Raw genomic sequence first — 10,895 nt, 5'->3', positions numbered from 1 at the left:
ACTTGACAGGTGTCAAGAGGGCGGAGCGACAAATCTCACTTGTCCTAGGGTCAAGTACTATATATTTACAAGTAAGATTATTCTTTTTTCCCACGCTTTTTTCTACAACCTTCCTTGAAGTCTAAACATTTCATAATATTTCTTTAAAACTCATACGATTAAGTATACACATGCCTTGACTGATGTTCATATTTTTATAATAATTTTTTTTTTTGGTCGAACTAGCCTGAATAGTATTTCTTTCCAGTCTCTATTAGAAAAAGGAATCTTTGTTGCTCCTGCCCAGTTGAACGTGACTACTTTCATTAACATGTACAAATAATCAACTGTTCACTTGTGCATCTTACTTATTCTTATGCCTTTCTTTTCCCTTGTCCAATGTTTTTCCTAGCTGCACCAATATAAAAGTTATCAAAAGACTTACGTGGAATTTGACTCTTAAAAGTTAGGAATATGATGTTGACAACTTATACGTGAGGGGTAAATTTTGCACGCGTCCCGATTAGGCTGGAGATCGGATCATGCCTTGTTTTATCTCCCTCTCTTTCACTTTTCCTGTTCCGTTTTAGCTTTTATTAGGACCAACGTTAAATTCAGTCAGACCGGAACGATTTTTTATAAAAACGCTTTCAACATAGAAAATAAAATATGACTTACATTTGATCAAACATGCACCTTTCACTTTTAATACGTTTTGTTATTAGAGAAAGAATTCTTTATACATACATGTTTGCTACAGAAGATGGGTATACATTTAATATTATTAGGTGGTTGTACAAGCCAGTTTTTGTGTTATACTCTCATAATATTCCTTTCTCCCCATAACATAGTGAATAAAGTACTTTTTTTATTTTAATTTTCATTTGATATTAAACTTCTACTCCCTTCTATCGAAAGAATTCGTTTCGTTATATTAGGAATGACCATTCTCCCAATGTCCATTAAATAGCCCACTATACACCATCACATCATGAAATACTTTTTTCAAATGTATATTTCTTACTTTCTCTTATGGGATTTTATTTCATACCCAAGGTTTTACATCTGAACAGACTACTGTAAGTAACAAAATCGGAAAATACTGTTCTCATTTTTCTTTTGGGCTTGTTACGGCTGAAAAAAAAAAGAAGTTAAGTTCAAGTGCACCGCTTTTCTCAAACTCCAAACTTCTACAAGTTTTCTTTTCTCGCCGAGTTCACGGAGTTCGTAGAATACAGCCAGGTGTTAAGTGGTAAAAAAAAAAAAAAAAAAAAAAAAAAGTGGCTGGTCTCAGCATTTATCACCTTTGCTTCCCTCTTCGTCTTCCTGGCAATTTACTCCACTTAAAAATCAGTTAAGACGGACGAAGCTTATGGCCGAGGAGCGAAATTCCCCATTACTTACAAGAGTGCTGATTTACTTTCCCTTAAGTTTTTTTTATAAATATGATTAGGAGAAATTCGAAATTTTCTTTTCATGATTCTTTGAGGCATCTCACTCGTACGTCCAACACATTTGGGTAAATGGCTTGATTTTCCAGATGCAAATTTATCTATGCAATTATTTGTCCTTTGATGTTCCATCTTTGTATTACATTTGTTCGGGAGGTAAATTTGAGAAGACAAAGACTAATTTTTTTGAACCTCCGCGACACAAAGCTACCTTAATTCAGAGAAAAAAAATCTTTACATCTTTAATTTCTAAAATCCTTTGTTGCATATATTTGACAAACTCAGTAACCGTGGTACTTTCAATACCGTTACCCGATTAGTCTAGTATAAGTATTCGATAACGGCTACAAAGTTCAGCAGATGCGTTTATAAAAAGGGTGTGCTGAGTCCATTGTGTTCCCTCTATACAAGAGGCCGAATTTTTTTGTTTTTTTATTCATAATCATGTTCCAACGAACTATGACTCCGCTGAGCACTGCTGCTCATGGTGTGCTCCCTTCAAGCAGGCCTTTCATTTTCGTATCCCCAGCCCGCAGCGCATTGCGTACAGTGTGCGGAATAAAAATATAGGTTTTGACAAATTTCACTTCTAAAATTGACGACAAACGTCCCTCGGATGATTAGAAGTTGTTCCATAGTAGTGTTAAGTTCTAGCTCTAGTTATGAGTTGTACGTAGAGTTCAATACAGAATTTATGCCAAAGGCCAAGCACTGGAACCTACGAGGTCATTCAGCGCTAAAATGCAAATTGAACAGGAAAAGGTTTGAAAGGAGTAACAGGAGGACAACCTCGCAGCATTTGCCCCATGACCCAGGTGTTAGCAAAGAGTGGAAAGTGAGATGGGAGAGAGAAAATACGAGAGGCTCCAGTTACGGACACGAAAAAGGTTTTCATTGAGGCATTTCCCTAAATGCGTTGGCCACCGGAAAGATATTTTCCTGCGTGCGAAAAATTGTGAAATTTTGAAATTGTGAAAGAAGGGAGGAGGTGAAGATTAAGAGTCATAGTGTAATGGTGGAACCTAAGTTAAGCTAAAAGAACATCTTCAACAGTGGGCCTCGCAAGGGACACTGTATGCGGTAGCTTCTACAAAACGGAATTGAGAAGACATATATTCCTGATATCGACTTTGAATGTTGGGTACTAGCGTCCTGTGAATTCCTGGAGGATCAAAGCTTTGATTAAACTTCACATCTGTTTGTTTTTATTCATATGAAAGTAGTAATGTGATTAATATATATTTATATATCTCTGAATATAAGAAATAGAAAACCATTTTCTGCTTCAAAACCATTTATTACTTGCTTTATAATTTGAAAACAAGTGTTTACATACTTATGCAAACATGCACATACACACATCGAGATATATATATATATATATATATATATATATATATATATATATTATATATGTATATATATATATATATATTATATATCTATATATATATATATATATATATATATATATATATATATATATATATAATGCATATAAATGCATGCATATATAATATTCTATATATATATCTATATAATATCTATATACATATATATATAATTAATTATATATATTATATATTCTATATATATAATGATATATAATATCGAGCTACAATTGTCCTTTTAATAATCTAATTCGCTTCTAAACCTCGGTAATTAAATATCTTTTCATATATGCTTAACCGTAGGGGAATTTTTTCTCGATAATAGAGATTTTGCCTGGACCAGGGCGCGAAACCTATGGATCCTTTCAAACCCAGGAACGTCAGTGAAGCTTTTCCTACTACACCACACCGCGAGAGGTTTAAAAGTTTCATGTCGCCTCTCACCCTCATATACCTTTCGCGCGCAGTAATTAGTTGGTTTTGGAGACATCAACCCACCTCGACTCCGGTAGTGTTTGTAGTGCTTTTGACAGCACGTAGCCAATCTATAAGTCATATCACATTTCCGTGATTCATAATACATATATCGAGCTACATCCGTCCTTTAATATCTAATTTCGCTCTACCTCGGAATTAATATAATTTTCATATATGCTTAACCGAAGGGGAATTTTTTTCTCGATAATAGATTTGCCTGGACCAGGGCGCGAACCTATGGATCCTTTCAAACCCAGGAACGTCAGTGAAGCTTTTCCTACTACACCACCGCGAGAGGTTAAAAGTTCATGTCACCTCTCACCCTCATATACCTTTCTGCGCGCAGGTAAGGTAGTTGGTTTGGAGACAACATAACCCAACCTCACTCCGGTTGTGTTTGTAGTGCTTTTGACAGCAACGTAGCCAATCTATAAGTCATATCACATTTCCGTGATTCATATACATATATCGAGCTACATGTCCTTTAATATCTAATTCGCTCTACCCCTCGGAATTAATATATTTTCATTATAGCTTAACCGAAGGGGAATTTTTTCTCGATAATAGAATTTGCCTGGACCATGGGCGCGAACCTATGGATCCTTTCAAACCCAGGAACGTCAGTGAAGCTTTTCCTACTACACCAAACCGCGAGAGGTTAAAAGTTCATGTCGCCTCTCACCCTCATATACCTTTCGCGCGCAGGTAATTAGTTGGTTTGGAGACAACATCAACCACCTCGACTCCCCGGTAGTGTTTTGTAGTGCTTTTGACAGCACGTAGCCAATCTATAAGTCATATCACTTTTCCGTGATTCATATACATATATCGAGCTACAATGTCCTTTAATATCTAATTCGCTCTACCTCGGAATTGGATATATTTTCATATATGCTTAACCGAAGGGGAATTTTTCTCGATAATAGATTTGCCTGGACCAGGGCGCAAACCTATGGATCCTTTCAAACCCAGGAACGTCAGTGAAGCTTTTACCTACACCCCACCGCGAGAGGTTAAAAGTTCAATGTCGCCTCTCACCCTCATATACCCTTTCGCCGCGCAGGTAATTAGTTGGTTGGAGACACATCAACCCACCCTCGACTCCGGTAGTGTTTGTAGTGCTTTTGACAGCACGTAGCCCAATCTATAAGTCATATCACATTTCCGTGATTCATATACATATATCGAGCTACAATGTCCTTTAATATCTAATTCGCTCTACCTCGGATTAATTATATTTTCATATATGCTTAACCGAATGGGGAATTTTTTCTCGATAATAGATTTGCCTGGACCAGGGCGCGAACCTATTGGACCTCCTTTCAAACCCAGGAACGTCAGGTGAAGCTTTTCCTACTACACCACCGCGAGGTTTAAAGTTCATGTCGCCTCTCACCCCTCATATACCTTTCGCGCGCAGGTAATTAGTTGGTTTGGAGACAAACATCAACCCACCTCGACTCCGGTAAGTGTTTGTAGTGCTTTTGACAGCACGTAGCCAATCTATCAAGTCTATCATTTCCGTGATTCATATACATATATCGAGCCTACAATGTCCTTTAATTATCTCAATTCGCTCTAGCCTCGGAATTAATCTAATCATATATTGCTTAACCGAAGGGAATTTTTTACTCGATAATAGATTTGCCTGGACCAGGGCGCGGAACCTATGATCCTTTCAAACCCGGAACGCAATGAAGCTTTTCCACTCCCACCAACCGGAGGGTTAAAAATTTCATGTCCCCTCTCAGCCCTCTAATACCTTTCGCGCGCCAGGTAATTTAGTTGGTTTGGGGGAAGCCAACTCACCCACCTCGCTCCGGTATTGGTTTGTTAGTGCTTTTGACCAGCACGTACAACTATAAGCTATCACATTTCCGATTTCATATACATAATCGGAGCTTACAATGTCCTTTAATATCTAATTCGCTCTACTCGGAATTAATTAATATTTTCCATATTTGCTTAAAGCGGGGAGGGGAATTTTTTTCCCTCGATAATAATTTGCCTGGACCAGCGCGAACCTATGGATCCCTTTTAACCCAGGAACGCATTGAGCTTTTCCTACTACCCACCGGCCGGAGGGGTTAAAAGTTCATGTCCGCCTCTCACTCAATAATACCTTTCGCGCGCAGGTAATTAGTTGGTTTTGGGAGACAACCCATTAACCCTCGACTTCCGGTAGTGTTTGTAGTGCTTTTGACAGCACGTAGCCAATCTATAAGTCATATCACATTTCCGTGATTCATATACATATATCGAGCTACAATGTCCTTTAAGTATCTAATTCGCTCTACCTCGGAATTAATATATTTTCATATATGCTTAACCGAAGGGGAATTTTTTCTCGATAATAGATTTGCCTGGACCAGGGCGCGAACCTATGGATCCTTTTAAACCCAGGAACGTCAGTGAAGCTTTTCCTACTACAAGGATCCATAGGTTCGCGCCCTGGTCCAGGCAAATCTATTCGAGAAAAAATTCCCCTTCGGTTTAAGGCATATATGAAAATGTATTAATTCCGAGGTAGAAGGCGAATTAGCTATTAAAGGAACATTTGTATCTCGATAATATGTATATGAATCACGGAAATTGTGATATGACTTTATAGATTGGCTACGTGCTGTCAAAATCACTACAAACACTACCGGAGTCGAGGTGGTTGATGTTGTCTCCAAACCAACTAATTACCTGCGCGCGAAAGGTATCTGAGGGGTGAGAGGCGACGTGAACTTTTAAACCTCTCGCGGTGGTGTAGTAGGAAAGCTTCACTGACGTTCCTGGGTTTTTGAAAGGATCCATAGGTTCGCGCCCTGGGTCCAGGCAAAATCTATTATCGAGAAAAAATTCCCCTTCGGTTTAATGCATAATATGGAAAATAAATATTTAATTGCCGAGGTAGAAGCGAATTAAAAAGTATTAAATTAAAGGAATTGTTTAGCTCGATATATTGTTATGAATCACGGAAATGTGATATGACTTATAGATTGGCTACGTGGCTGTCAAAAGCACTACAAACACTACCGGCGTCGAGTGGGTTGATGTGTCTCCAAACCAACTAATACCTGCGCGCGAAAGGTATATGAGGGTGAGAGGCGACATGAACTTTTTAACCTCTCGCGGTGGTGTAGTATGAAAAGCTTCACTGGGACGTTTTCCTGGGTTTGAAAGGATCCATAGGTTCGCGCCTGGTCCAGGCAAATCTATTATCGAGAAAAAATTCCCCTTCGGTTAAGCATATATGACAATATATTAATTCCGAGGTAGAGCGGAATTAGATACTTAAAGGACATTGTAGCTCGATATATGTATATGAATCACGGAAATGTGATATGACTTATATATATATATATATATTATTATATATATATATATATATATATATATATATATATATATATATATATATATATATATAAATATAAAAAACTAAAAGCAGATTAGAAGCTTGTTTCAGACACTCTTTAAATTTTGTTTAATAACTAAGCACATGACGACGCTGAACACCCTAAATATATATAAATCGCAGGAGGAGCATCGCGGATGCTGCTTAAAACTCTAGGGTATTCTATAACTCACTTTTGAATTACATGAACTCGATTCTTGGAAAGAAGGAAAACAACACAATTAAAAATGTGCTCGTTGCACATTGCTTAACGAGCACATTGCTTCAAATATCTGGCAGGAAGCATCAGTAGAATAATAATTCAAAATGGATAGGATTATGACCAGCTTCTGTTTCAACCTACTTGTACGCTTGCCTGTACGAAGAGGTCTTACAGACTCTCTCTCTCTCTCTCTCTCTCTCTCTCTCTCTCTCTCTCTCTCTCTCTCTCTCTCTCTCTCTCTATATATATATATATATATATTATATATATATATATATATATATATATATATATATGTGTGTGTGTGTGTGTGTGTGTGTGTGTGTGTAAAGACAAAAAAATCCACGAAAGAAAGTGAAACAATGGTGTAACTGCTGCGAGGCCTTTCGACTAGTCGTCCTTTATTAAGCAGACTGATACAAATATGCAAGCAAGTTTACAAAGAAAACCCGTATGAATAACAGATAAGGATTATAAAGGAAAATATGTTTACATATATACTGAAGTTTGTATCCTAATCCTTTTCATTTTCTTCTGATATTGTTCCAAGTAACTGTCTATCAAATCGGCGAGAAACTGGGGGACGAGTGAAAATTCGTGGAAGATAAAGCACGCGAAAAACACAAGTGACAGATTTTCACATAGGGCCTTTGCGTCATACGGCGATGAAACACACACACACACACACACACACACACACACACATACTCTACGACGTGATTTTGGAATCGCTGCTTTAAAATCTACGATTCAATCCGTTAGCAATGGCGCGTCGAACGGGTCCAACTTTTACCCTGGTAATATTTTCACTTTTCCCTTATCTTTCTGCATACGGATTATCATTCAATACAGAGAAACGTCAGCGCAGCATAAAGAAGGAAAGTTATTGCACAAAACTGGACCTGGCGACGCACACGAGAGAGAGAGAGAGAGAGAGAGAGAGAGAGAGAGAGAGTGAGAGGAAGTGTCTTAAATCTATTCGTTTCCCACACTGGAGGAACATTAAGCCAGGTAACTACCCGATTAACGACACCTTCCACCCTCATATTTATTGGGAGGGCAAGTTGCTGTTTTACATGTAGTCTTTTCGAGCAATTTTTTCTCTCTCTATCTTCGTTGTGTTTCGTTTGTTCTGGTTTTCTCTACGATTTCGTTTGTTTGTCCCCCCCCCCCTTTAAGTCTTTTCAGTTTTCCTATTTCAAGTTTTTCTGGTCTTCTGTTATTTTAGAGTCGGGGTTTTTCTTTGCTTCTTTTTTATATTCCGTTTCCCACTGACTCTTTTGCTCACTTTCTCAGTTTCGTTATTTTACAATGAATCAATTTTGTTTTCTTTTATTTTATTTCTTTGAATGAAATCCTGGCGTTTTTTTCCTTTAACATGATACATTTTATTTTCTTTCTTTATTTCTTGTGGCTCGTTGTTATCACCATTTCATCAAAAACAGTTTTTCCCCTTTCTTTATTTCTTGTGGTTCGTTGTTATCACCATTTCATCAATCGTTGTCTCTTTTTATTTCTTTTTACTGAAAAGAAGTTTCGCTGCTTTGGGATTCCCTTCTACTTACTCTCTTTTCTCTTTTTGTGTTTTGTTCCTCTCTTTCTTTTATGCATGACACTATTTGCGTTCTGTTCTTTTGTCTTTATTTTGTAAAAAAAAAAAAAAAAAAAAAATATTTGTTTACCTTTCAGAAATCGCCTTTTCCGTTTTTTTTCTTTTCTTTTTTGTGACGTACTTGGGGTCTTCTCTTTCAGTAGTTTCATTTTTGGTACTCTACATTATTCAACGGAATTCTATTTTATGTCTGTTGCTCATCTTCATGCGCGACTGTTTTAGGTTCATCATTTTGTAATTATTTTGCATCCTTTAGTTTTCTATGATTTCCTTACGTGTCTGATAACGTTTATTCTACCTCGTAGTTTGCAGAAGCGTCGAATTTGTGGTTTATGGTGCACACAGGTTCCGGCTACAAGTGTCTTATTCGTGACACGTGCGTCGTATTCAAACACCATTTTACAGTTAAGTTTCTATAGGAAAAACGGTTGTATTTCTCGTACCGAGTATATCCACGGCTTGATTGAGCGTAGTGCAACAAATCATGCCTCAGCTGGCTTTATCAAGAGGTACTTTTCTAGAGGGACTAAGAGTCAGTTAAAGGAAGTTAGAAAACTTATCATTTTAGGACATTATGGGAGATGCGCGCCATTCACAGGTTTTCACAGAGAGAGAGAGAGAGAGAGAGAGAGAGAGAGAGAGAGAGAGAGAGAGAGAGAGAGAGAGAAATAAAATGTCTTCTTCATATTCCATCTGGAGTTCCCACGTTCGATTCTATTTTTATCTCGGTGTCTTCCTTAATCTCGCGGGGGGGGGGGGGGGGGGGGGGGGGGGGTGTCGAACAAATCCCCCCTCCACCACATTTTCTCTTCCAGTCTCTCCTCCGACCCCCGCCCCCCTCACTTTCCTTGACACAAGGAGCCCCCCCCCCCCCTCAACTTCTTCCTCCCTCCTACTATCCCTGTCACTCCCTCCGTCCGAGGTAGCAATCCTGCCTCGCTCCCCCGCCATCCCCCGCCCCTCCCCACCCGACCCCTCTTTTTGATAAAGGGCAGAAAGCTGGGCATTCTTACGAATGTGTTTGTTAAAAGGAGTCATTCCAAAGTTTTACTCTTTTTCGGCTTTCCAGATTCGAGGATTACCTCCGACATTTTTATGGATTGCTGAGCCTCGGGGAGAATCCAGAATGGATGGAGATCCTCAATGGGTGGGAAGGAGTGAGGAAAAGGGAGGCTGGGAGGGACAGGGACCTAGTGGGAGAGAGGGAGAGATTTGGGGGGGGAGGGAGAAGGGGTTGGGTTGGATGGGGAGGGAGAGAAGGAGGGAGGGGTTCCTTCACGTGTCTATGAATGACTGACATTTTATGATGTGTCCAGGACTCTCTCTCTCTCTCTCTCTCTCTCTCTCTCTCTCTAATAATTGTCACTGGGGTGTTTACAGCCATAATGATTCGGAAGCCAAATGCAAGACGAGGCCATTACCTCTTCGTCCCGCCTAGCGACGTTATTTATTAAGAAGTCGTTATCAATCCGTTCGTTCAAGCGGCGGCTTTTGGATTTTGCGCCCTTGATTACGTCAAGTTCCGTCATTACGTTGAGACGTGACCGGCACGCCCCGAAAACCCCTTCCAAAACCCCTTTTCCCTTCGAATGCGTTTGGATTCAAAGATTCTTTGGCGTCCCGGGAACCAGGGGCAGCCGAAATGCCATGGATTTACATGTCATCAGTTCGTTAGGTCCCTCAGTGTTTGTAGTAAGCAACCGAAATTAAGAGAGAGAGAGAGAGAGAGAGAGAGAGAGAGAGAGAGTTGACCTGCACTACAACAATCACTTTCATCTAATTCATTGACATTGCAAACGAAGCTGGGGGGAGCGACATGGAAAATAAACGACATTGAGTTTGACTCGGCAGCGACGATATTTTCCAGCACGGCGAAGTTTTTTCTGCTTCTATAAACCGCCCCTCTCCCACCACCTCCCCCCCTATTTTTTTTTTTAATAAAACCGCCGTTTGCGATCGTTTGAAACGATCTATGTCGTCGAACGATCTCCTGGCAGTCGCGAGAAGATCGGCGAGTTAATGAGGAGGGTGAGAGAGACAATCTGGCAGGCAAGGTCGTTTTCCGTTTTCTTTGTGGTGTTGGAGAGGAGCTCTTCTGGTGGTAGGCGGAGAAGCGTGAGTGAGGAGGAGGAGGAGGAGGGAGGGAAGGGGGGAGGAATGAGGGGAGGAGGAGGGAGGAAGGAGGAAGGAGGGAGGGAAGGGAGGAAGGAGGGGAGGAGGGGGGAGGGGAGGAAAGGAAGGGAGGAAGGAAAGGGGGATGGATTGGAGGAGGAGGGGAAGGGAAGAAGATGAGAAGGAAGGGAGGGAAGGGAGGGGTGGAGGGGAGGGAAAGAGGAGGAGAGGTAGGAGGAGGAGGCTGAATGAAGGGGAATGGAAT

The sequence above is a fragment of the Macrobrachium nipponense genome, chromosome 5 (assembly GCF_015104395.2).
Source record: "Macrobrachium nipponense isolate FS-2020 chromosome 5, ASM1510439v2, whole genome shotgun sequence".
NCBI classification, from domain to species: domain Eukaryota; kingdom Metazoa; phylum Arthropoda; class Malacostraca; order Decapoda; family Palaemonidae; genus Macrobrachium; species Macrobrachium nipponense.
The sequence above is the reverse complement of the archived record's forward strand: the minus strand, read 5'-3'. Positions refer to the sequence as shown.